The sequence below is a fragment of the Eufriesea mexicana genome, unplaced genomic scaffold, assembly GCF_001483705.2.
Source record: "Eufriesea mexicana isolate 0111107269 unplaced genomic scaffold, ASM148370v2 scaffold1801, whole genome shotgun sequence".
NCBI classification, from domain to species: domain Eukaryota; kingdom Metazoa; phylum Arthropoda; class Insecta; order Hymenoptera; family Apidae; genus Eufriesea; species Eufriesea mexicana.
Window position 1 is genome coordinate 1,277,180 of NW_016909918.1, and position 10,357 is coordinate 1,287,536.

At 28.6% G+C, this 10,357-nt stretch overlaps 1 protein-coding gene across 2 annotated transcripts in view; it reads right to left on the reverse strand.

The window, feature by feature from the left end:
- NKCC (sodium potassium chloride cotransporter) overlaps positions 1–10,357 on the reverse strand; it is a 38,231-nt gene that overhangs the window by 22,031 nt on the left and 5,843 nt on the right. Inside the window, exon 1 of one of the 2 annotated variants that reach the window (XM_017902256.1) lies at positions 4,535–4,576. The exons of the other annotated variant lie outside the window; for it this stretch is intronic. The gene's annotated coding sequence lies outside the window, so the exon portion shown is untranslated. Of the gene's footprint in view, positions 1–4,534; positions 4,577–10,357 lie in introns of those variants that run through there. 2 annotated transcript variants of the gene reach the window in all.

A 10,357-nucleotide genomic window follows, 5' to 3' on the forward strand; every position in this document is an offset into this window, starting at 1 on the left:
AGAGAAGTACATAAATACTATATTTATATAGTAACAGTATTTGCAAATAGTAGAGTTAAAATATGATCTGTATAAAATTTATGGCTCCCAAATTTTCTCGCAATTAAAATTGTTACTCATTTCTACAATTAATTAATTATTATCAAAATTACCGAGCTGCTCAAAATGGTCTGTTTTAGACATTTTATTCTTACAATTACTGAAAATATGCTACTCCTTTTGATAAAATTAATATTAACTTTTATCCAAATATTAACGTGATTATATATACTTATTTACCTCTGTTACTCGTTTTAGTTATTATTTGTATATATTATATATTTTGACACGCAATACAGGTTGATAATTCTAACGTTAATCTTATCACGTTTGAACTACTTTAAATTAAGGTGTTTATGATAACACTTCCCTCACGAAATATGTTCTTATAACGGAATGTATGGATTCTATAGAATTCAGGTAACGGAGAATCGGATAATAGAGGTTCTACTGTACTAGGTCACCTGTTGGTCTCACGCGATACAATTAGTCTGGATTACCAGGGACACGATTTTAGATTAGAATTTTAAATAGTTTGTACTCGTGTAAAACAAGGATCAATGACACGTGTTAAAAATTTGCAAAATTTTAACTTCAAAGACTGCAAAATTTTTATTTTAATTTCAAATTAGTTGAAAAAGTTATCGAAATTTGATCTAAATGTCGCTGGAAGAATTCCAAACGTGTCCTTCGAAAGGAATGATTTGTATCCTTCAACTAATTTAACAGATTCCACACTAACTCACTTATGTGATTATTGTGGTAGTGCTTACGTAGATTTTTAAATATATATGTGTTGATATAATAAAGGAACGAAGTATGTAAGAAAGGGATGAGTGGAACAAGTATGTAATATATGTATAAGTAATATACGTATAATATATGTATAAGTATCTAATGAATTCAGGTTATTGTGATGAATGAGTGTGCGTGCAATAATTGAGGTGTGTGTGAACTGTGTATGTTAATATAATGCATGAAAGAAGAAAGAACAAAACGAGAGTGATTTGGCATAGGTCAGTTGCAATTGAGTTTTAATAGTGAAAAGAGGTGTAAGCATGTGATTGTGAGAAATTAATTATATTTAAATTTAATATCAGTATTTGATCATTTTTGTAATTAAATAAAGAATTGTTCTTATTGTTATTAATATTTCATTCACAATTATGATTAAACACGTGTGGCTTAATTTTTCGGCCCCATTTCTGGGACTAGACTGGTTGACCCAAGGAAGGTCCTGGAAATTCTAGGACTTTCGTAAGGGGAAAACCCACGCAAATGTTTCTCTATGCTGAGAACAGGCTCGTTCAGTTTAAGTCTGTTTCACATCGTTAATTCCAACATGTACAACAAATGTATTAAATCTGACAAATGTGACAGTACTTTGTAAACCTGACAGAAACAAATTGGTACAGAGGGTTATTTACAATCTGCCTAAGAAATAAATCATTAACATATATTATCCCTATTATAACAAGAAGTTCTAGATCTGATAATAGCCAACTTGACATAACTGACATTAGCAAACTAATCAAAATGACTGCTTACAAATTTTGTCTTTATTCCAATTATTGAAGATATATAGTTGTTTCTATTAAAATTAGTTTTGGCTTTTATTGAGATAAATTTTATATTTAATAATAATTTTATTATTATTTATGTTATCTACGTTTGTTGATTAAAGAATACCTAATCAATAATAATTAAAAAGATGCAATGAAAATGAACATATATTTATTTTAATAGAAGGCAATATTAATTTTATGTAAATTAATTTACACCCATAAAATGTATTGATATAATAATTAATGTGCTATCATAAATATAAAGTAAAACAATATATATATAATTAAGTTCCTATTTAAATAAAAGTCAAAATTAATATTAACACAATTCATTTAGGCTATTAATATTTGACACATTCCATATGTCATAAACAAAAAATAATAAGTAATACACTAAAGATAAAGAAACATATATAGTTACATTTCTATTTAAATAAAAATTAAAATCCATTTTAAAATAATTTATCTAAACTGCTATAATATTTTCACAATCACACACATGCACCATCAGCTCCACTCTTAATCCCTATCCAATTGGGTCACTCTGGAGATCCAAACCACTTCAAGATCAACCCTCCACTTTCCAAACCCACCCAATTGCCAAAAATCAAAAAATCAGAAATCCCAACATCCTATCAGCCAAATCGACTATCCACACTTTCCAATTTTTCCACTATTTATTTACACCTCCAACACCTGAAAAACAGCTTAAAAGAGACAAAGAATTGGAAACACCGCATGCTACTGCCTTCACTGCCTCATCCTCCTAACCTTCGCGTGTTTTCGAAGAACGAGTGGTCAGAGGGGAAAGGTTTATCGATGGAAAAATAGATTTTCGAAGAAAGCTACGTCCGCCTGTCCCGTGGTTCCAGCGAAAGCTGAGGTTCCTCAGCTTATACCCTTGCCATCTCTCGCTGGCGTTGCGTGGAATTCTCGCGAAACAATTTGGCCGTGATCCCGGAACTCGTAATGTTTGACGAGTGGCCAAACTCGAGCTTCATTCACCACCCCAGCGAGGATATCGAGGCTCGTGGGAACCTGTCATGGAAATGGCTCTAAGGCGTCGATAAAGGTACATACGAGGATACGTCCCTGGGTTCTGCTTTTATGGGAGATCATTGAATTTTCAAACACGCAGGGGTTGCTGTGGAGTACGAAGGTGTTCTTAGGTTTTATGGGGAAGATTGGGAACTTTTTGGGGATAGGGGCTTATTCGGGATCGGCTTTGTTTCCAGGCTGATGTCTTTGGGAGTGTCGTGGATAGTGGTTTCTTGGGCTTGCAATTTTCTTTCTTTGTAATATTTACACGAGAGTTGACAAATTCGTAGGGGTGAATGAAGGGTCCATATCGAAAATTCACCCTTGTGAAATTTTTCGAGCTTCTAAGTGATAACGGATTTTAATAGCTGGAAGTGAAACTCTGTGTTATGGGAAACGAAGCATTTCCGGGGATGTAATAGAAGAAAAATTTACTAGTTCTATGGATAGAAATTAAAGAAGGTTGAGGGAGACTATTCTCCCTTGGAATGTCAATAAAATTGACAAGGGTCATTTTTATATTAATACTTCAATTCATATTGGGTGTTCGTTTTTGAAAGAGACTGCTTTCGACAAAATTAATATTGACTTTTATCGAGAAAGAAATGTAACAAATTGGTTCCTTTTTATATTTATGTCTTTGGAGTTTATGACGAGGATGATGTATCGTAGATAATGATTCCTTGGGTTTGTAAAATTTTTTTAAGGATATTTGCACTAAGATTACCAAATTTATTAAAATAGATGTTAAATTTTTATTTTAGGAAATGTGCAATTGCTTATGATGAAATTAATGCTGGGTTTCATTGAGATTTCAGTAAATTTAATCAATATCTATGTGTACTCTTATATATTTAATTATATATTATAGATTTGGAGTTGGAGTTTTAGATATTGTATTATTCTTATTTAGAATAATTATTTTATAATAATTTTAAAAGGACACCAAAGTTATATATGTATGTATATGCACATTAGTGTGTTTGTCTTTTTTAATTTCTTTTGATGATAACATTACAAAGTGGTCAAATTTTTAATATTGGGAATAAGCGATCTTTTTATAGCATTGTTATTTCCCAGAGTTTAGGTTAAATTAAAAAGTTGTAGTGAGTTATGAGCCTTTTCTCCCATAAGTAAAGGTAGTTTGGCTTATAGAGGGTGAAAGCTATATCTACTTAAGGGGTTGTTGGTAACCATGTTGGTTTATGGGGATTTAGATTTACGAGTGAAGACAAGTGAAATAAATTTATGTACTAGGGGAAAAATAAAATATTTGCACACGAATTCGCCTCGTACCTAATTTTTCTTTCTTTTAATTACGGACCTTTTCTTGTATCCACTGTTACATTTAATTTTATTATATTTATAATAATTAATTAGTATAATCAATCTTTCCATATAAAATACAATATATACTTTATGATAGAATAAAGAGACAATTTATATAAATAATTTTGATATAAAGTATAAAATATAATAATGAAAATTTCATTATTTCGTACAAGATAAAGCATAATTAAAATTTTGTTACTTCATACACAATACAAAGCACAATTAATATTTTATTTTATACAGAATATAAAGTATAACACTCCCATAAATTTATTACGTATATAAATTATTTCACCTGTATTCGCATGTAAATAAATAAAATAAATAAATGACCTAATGCGTTGTAATGAAACATAATTTTCGCAATATCAGAAGCATTTTCGTTACTTTTCTTTTTACCTACTGTTTTTAATGATTCACCGATAACGATGCAGATAATAAATCGATCAGCGTTGTATCGCAAACACAATTATGTATGAATCATTTAAGAATACGAAATTAGTTTCAATACGCGATTTAAAGCAAATGAGAATCGTTTGCAACATTCGAATGCAACTTACTAGTCAGATGGAGAACTGCGAACTGTGAAGCGAAAGAGTAACTCTTCAAAAAATTTCACTACTAAAAGACACTATTATGCAGTCTTCGTAGAAACTAAAATTGGAAAAATGTGTGTAATTGGCTCAATTATTTCAAACAGCATGCATACGGCTGCGTACTTGGAACGTAAATGCCATACGTGAATAACTAACATTATCATACTTTTGAGAGTAACATTATCGATACTTTTAACTTGTTCTCGGAAGCCTCAATTGGTCATTTGTTTTCCGTTCTTATTTCTTGCGATAGTGAGTTAACGAAATTCGAAATTGTTTTTAACCTATAAAATGTATAATGCGAGTGGTTACAAATTCTCATAGTAGTATCGACTGTTATCCTAATTTCTGTCAAAATCGTGCTTTATATTCGAATTAATTTATATTCAAATTAATTAATAATTAATTAACGAATTGAGTCGAATTTTATTAAATAATGGAGCTGAAATTTATTGAGTTAAGAAATAAATATAAGTATAAATGAAGAATAATTTGAAATAAAATAGAATTTTACTTTAATTGCTATTAATTAACGTAATATTTAATTATTATTATTAATAGTTTCAGTAATTTGAATAATTATTTCGATCATTTCTTATTTTTGATTTTACGAATTTAAATTTCTGACATTAGTCGAGAATTAAATTAATTTTAGAAGAAGAATTCTTAATTTTAATAATAAATAATAATATGAGATAGATAGTGTCGAGTATGAACTAAGCATAATGCTGTACTTAAACTGCAGAATTGGAAGCATCTTTGGCTGACTCATACATGTGTTGAAAATAATGACAGGATATGAATTGAGACGATAATTTCTCATGCAATACGAGTATTTTATGTAACTAAGATTATCGAATCTTGGGTATTTTTAATCATTGTTTTAATTACTTCACTTTGTCTCAATGAAAATTTCAAAACGATCAAAACTGGATGTCCAATTTAACAAATTTTTTAATATCTATTATCTATGAGAAACAAATTTTTTTTGTTAGCTACTAACTGTCAAATATTTTGCAACTTAAAATATTTAGTTTTTAATCAATTTTACTCCAACCTCTGACGATCACGTCCCATGCGATTTCAATTTCTCATCGAATTCAATTTCTACAAGATTTTCGATCCAGCAAGCTCGTCTTTAACGTCCACCTTCGAGCATGTAATGCGTTCCGATGCAATGCCAAAGCAAATAAATTTTCGAGACATTTTTGCCGCCAGCTTTTAGCCTGCTATCTGAAAATTTTGACAAATTGCCCTTGTCGATGACCGTGAACGTGAACGTGAATACGCATCAACGTGAAACATGCGTGTTCAAAAATAACGATAATCTATACATCCATCGTTACCATACCTTACCATCCTTAACCCGAAAAGCCCATTCTTAGAAACTCTCACCAACGAACACTGTACTTACTTGAAGTTCAATATGTGTTCTGAACACCGTCATGATGTTCTTCTTTGATAAAATTGTTATTCATGCTTGTCGTAGGGACATACTTTCTTTATTTTTATTGGTAATAGATTTGAAAAATGTTTAAAACAGAGAAAATATAATTTAAAATTTTGGATGTATTTTTAGTAGTAATTTAGTGAAATAATTTTGGATGCCGAATATGCACGTCTTGATATTTCTCTATTTATCATGTATTTATTTATATATATATTCCTTTATTTTACAGATACATGTACAAATTTGGTTTATAATTTTCGAATCATTGTTCAATTATTTTCTAACTATTCGATGTTTATTAAGATTAAACTTCAATAAAATTCGACAAAGGAAAAGGATGTTATCTGTATCTCGATTGAACGATATATTTTTAATTGTTTAATGTATTTCGTATATATAATGAAACAAATTGAGACAGAACAATAAGCACGTGATTATGATTAACAGGCAAGGGAAAAAGTAATTATCAAGATCTCCAACGATATTTCTAATCATATTCGATATCTCGAGACGATATCTCTAATCACGAGAAGTGTGTATTAAAAGTATTACATTGTTGTATCTGTACCTTATTATTTACAATTCTTATGCAAGAATTTTTATTTCGCTAAAATTGATGATATACTGTTAAATGATAGGTTTTATCTTAACAAACAATCTGTCTTCATAAAATTCGATTCCACATAAATGAGAAATGACCATAACAATAAATCAAGAAGCAGCAATTTCATCGAACTAATTTAAATAATACAAAATAAGTTAAATATGTAAATAATTGCAGTATTTACTAAGTTACATATAATAATATATTTTTAATATTATTATTATTAATGGCATAACGGTAGTAGTAACGGTAGTAGTAATGGTAGTAATAATAGTTGAAGTAGTAGTGGTAGCAATAGCAGTGGCAACTATAAAACAATACTGGTGGTAGTAGTAACAGTGATAGTAATAGTAACGGTAGTAGTAATAGTAATAGTAATAGTAACGGTAGTAGTAATAATAGTGATAATAGAAATAATAGTGGCAGTAGTAACAGTAATAATAATAGTGACAGTGACAGTATTAGTAGAAGTGTCAGCAATATTATTATTAATAATAACAATAGTAATAATAGTAGTAACAATAGCAATTATATTACTAATAATAATAATTATTACTAATAATATTATAAGTAATAGAAAGAATAATATTAATAATAATAGCTGTTATTGCTACTGCTATAACCACTGTATAAATAATTATTATTGCTAATAATAATACTAGTAATATAAATAATTGTTATTACTAATAATTATTTATATTACTAGTAATAATACTTATTCATAATAATAACAATAGTAGTAATAGAAGCAACAATGGAATTAGCAGCAGCACTATTAGCATGAGCAATAGTAGCAATATCTTTATTTCTAAATAAATTTATATTTCTCCTCGTACTACAAAAGGAAAACGAGCACAATCCATTCGCTAATACGTGAACTATCTCGTTTACAGAATTTTCCGTTGGTCCATCCTTCACACCATAAATATTCTGATTACATTAACTCTGACGGGACAATAGCAGCATTAATTAATTCAAATTCATTCGCAACGGTGAAACTGATTAAAATGAACAAGAACAAAAAGTAATCGATGGTGTGAAACGATGTTGATCAACGGGGGACATTTATCTTATCCAGAAAAGCTTTCATAATCCATTTCACGACAATAGGCATCATATAACGCGCGCCAGTTTTGAGAACTTGAAACCAAAGAGAGGGACAAGATAGATCGGTCGGAATAGGACTGAAATCTTGCTTACACGTTGGTTAAATCGACTTATCTCACTTGAAAGCATATTCTTTAATATTGACCCTGACATTTTTCCTTATCGGCAATCTACTTTCGTCAATTTTTTCCTTTGTTTGAACTATTCTGATCTAACAGTGGCTTTACATGTTGTTTTATCATTAGAAAAAAGATTCAATGTAGCGTGAGACTGATAGTAAGAGAAGATAGGTAGATATAGTGGTACTTGTCTTTTGTAACGTACTCTTTTATTTTTCACCAGGTGAGATATATTTCAGTTTATTTCATACTTGAAAGAAGATAGATATAAATTGATTGACCTTTCATTTTATTTCCTTTTTTATTTTATGGCAATCGAAGTTTAATAAATTTTAATTAATTTTTTATAATTTGGGAAAAGATAAAGACAGTTAAACTGGTCTTTTATTGCTTATACTTTCTTTCTTATCATTTTACGAAGTGAATATCGACATATTTTATTTAATTTTCTTGACTTGGGAAGTGATAAATATACTTAATCTTAATTATATATTTAATTTTTGTATCATTTTTTTTTCTATTTTTCAGGAAGCAATGCCTGTATATCTAATTATACATCCAAAATAGAATTCTAATTTTATCACAATGCAAATTAATTCTTAAAATTTGTTCAATTAACCATTTTCAGGTAATAAATAATAATAAAATTTACTACTTGAATAATATTCTGTATTTAATACTTATTCGTGAAAGATACGTTTAAGTTAAAATACGACTGATCTTAAGATCGTATATTATCGTATATAATATATATCTCAGTGTTGCATAATCATAGTAGATGTATCAAGGAAATACTACTCGAGATCGGTCGATCCATAAATAATGTATCGCTTACGAGCAAGATTTATAATTAAACCAAATCACTGCTTCATTAATTGAAATTTTTCCTTCGTTTCTATGATGTATGGTGTTTCGTTCTAATATTTATTAATTTAATTGATTGCTTAAAAATATGTATAATTTTCAAAAATAAAAATAAAAATAAAATAAATTTCTATTCATAGAAATACTTATAATAATTATTGCATGTTTAATTCTGCATTTGAAAATTGGTTATTAATTTCTAAAATATCATAGTTAAAATTGAATAAAAATTCAGTTTGTTAACAAAATTGTCCCTTAATTATAATTCTCTTGATTTGTTCTAATTCTTATAAATGTATATATGTATTGTATTTTTATTAGGATATCACTATTTATCATTATTATTAATATTTACTCTTCTTCTATTTATTATTTATTATTATTCTGTATTCCTATTTACCATTTATTATTATACTATACTTTCATGTATTATTTATTTCCACTACTTATCTTCATTTACTACGTTTCTTACACAACAGAAACAACGTATTAAAGCTTACAAAATTCCTAAATAGGAGCGTCATTATACCCAAGATATCATTAATACTTTTCGCAAACAAAATCGTCTTTCCCATTCAACCTCCTGATAAAATTATATCCGATGAAAGATTTCAATGAAATTTCTTTTTTCGTCGAATGTAAATAACACATCATGCTTCCTCAAAAGTGCTCAAAATATTATTAAAAAAAAAAGAAAGAAAAATACGAAATCTCAAATTCCTACAGATATTTACAGTATTTCCATGATCTTTTTAAACAAATTTGTTTAAAAAAAATTGTTTCAAAAAATATTTTTAGGGACGAAAACGCTACCTTCTAATATTGTTTTTAAACAAAAATTCCTAAAATTCCTTTCGCCTGTTCGATACGATGAAATCGAGAGATTCACGAGCGAAATTTCGCGAGAACGTAATTGGTGATCGCTGATCATCGATACTGTCGATCAAACGTGAAAATAATATCTCAGACATCGTGCTATTCTGCAAGGTCGCCTTCCCGAGGAAATCAGAATTTATCACATCGCTTTGTCTTGCAAACTCTTGGTGATTATTACCATTGTCAAGATCGACTGCACGTCCAATGGGTAAAAATAGCGTGTTCGATAACAATTCAAGAAATCTGAAATTCAATGAAAACTGTCTTCCATTGCGAGAACATTTCCTTATTTAAATCTTTGCCACTTCAAAACTTTCTCAGTCGATTTAAAAATTCGAGAAACAGCTAGTGTATTTATGAAACAAGATGTTTGGAACCCGAATTTTTATTTCTAAAAAGAAGAAATTATAAATATTTGGGAATTTATTTTTATTCATAGTAGTCTCATTCGATTTACTATATTTATAGAAAAGAATGGAACGAAATAATTCATTATAAATTTCTCAATATCTTCGTAGTGACGCCACTGCAAACAATATTTGAAATCGATATTTAATAGTGAAAGAGAAACAATTGGTGCACGAAATTTTTTGAAATTTTTGAGTTTTATTGTTAATTGTATTATATTTTATTGCTATTAATATTAGTAATTCTGATTATTCAAACTTGAAATATTTAATGAGTCTAACATTCCTAAACATTTCTACGAGATTTCTTCATTGCAAATTAAAAAAATTAAATTTCTCTATTTACAAAATTATCTTTCC